Raw genomic sequence first — 1,369 nt, forward strand, 5'->3', positions numbered from 1 at the left:
AGGTCGAATTTTTTTGGTCTCGGAAATCGATGTAACCCGGTTTTTTGGACTCGGTACTTCTCTAGCTCTCTCCCAATGTGCATAAAAGTGAATTCTGAGCACTTTTTTATTTTGCGGAAAAGTGCCAAAAAATCCGGTTTTTCATGGACAAAACTAAAACGCTCAGTGCTTCCAAAATAAGGCAGATATCGAATCGCGGTTTGTGGCATTGCAAAGCTAAGATTTCAAACTAGTACCTGTAAAAATTTCTGCATCCTATCTCAAATGGTTTGGCCGTGGTGAAGCTGCAAAATTTGGATTTTCAAAAAAGGCAAAATTGGCAAATTTCAACAGGTAGCTACCTGTGGTACCAAAATCCATTTTGGGTCGAATTTTTTTGGTCTCGGAAATCCATGTAACCCAGTATTTTGGACTCGGTGCTTCTCTAGCACTCTCCCAATGTGCATAAAAGTGAATTCTGAGCACTTTTTTATTTTGCGAAAAAGTGCCAAAAAATCCGGTTTTTCATGGACAAAACTAAAACGCTCAGTGCTTCCAAAGTAAGGCAGATATGGAATCGCGGTTTGTGGCATTGCAAAGCTAAGATTTCAAACTAGTAACTGTGGAACTTTCAGCATCCTATCTTAACTGGTTTGGCCGTGGTGAAGCTGCAAAATTTGGATTTTCAAAAAAGGCAAAATTGGCAAATTTCAACAGGTAGCTACCTGTGGTACCAAAATCCATTTTTGGGTCGAATTTTTTTGGTCTCGGAAATCCATGTAACCCGGTTTTTTGGACTCGGTGCTTCTCTAGCTCTCTCCCAATGTGCATAAAAGTGAATTCTGAGCACTTTTTTATTTTGCGGAAAAGTGCCAAAAGATCCGGTTTTTCATGGACAAAACTAAAACGCTCAGTGCTTCCAAAGTAAGGCAGATATGGAATCGCGGTTTGTGGCATTGCAAAGCTAAGATTTCAAACTAGTAACTGTGAAACTTTCAGCATCCTATCTCAACTGGTTTGGCCGTGGTGAAGCTGCAAAATTTGGATTTTCAAAAAAGGCAAAATTGGCAAATTTCAACAGGTAGCTACCTGTGGTACCAAAATCCATTTTTGGGTCGAATTTTTTTGGTCTCGGAAATCCATGTAACCCGGTTTTTTGGACTCGGTGCTTCTCTAGCTCTCTCCCAATGTGCATAAAAGTGAATTCTGAGCACTTTTTTATTTTGCGGAAAAGTGCCAAAAGATCCGGTTTTTCATGGACAAAACTAAAACGCTCAGTGCTTCCAAAGTAAGGCAGATATGGAATCGCGGTTTGTGGCATTGCAAAGCTAAGATTTCAAACTAGTAACTGTGAAACTTTCAGCATCCTATCTCAACTGGTTTGGCCGTG

This window comes from Lottia gigantea (assembly GCF_000327385.1).
Source record: "Lottia gigantea unplaced genomic scaffold LOTGIsca_120, whole genome shotgun sequence".
Classification (NCBI taxonomy): domain Eukaryota; kingdom Metazoa; phylum Mollusca; class Gastropoda; family Lottiidae; genus Lottia; species Lottia gigantea.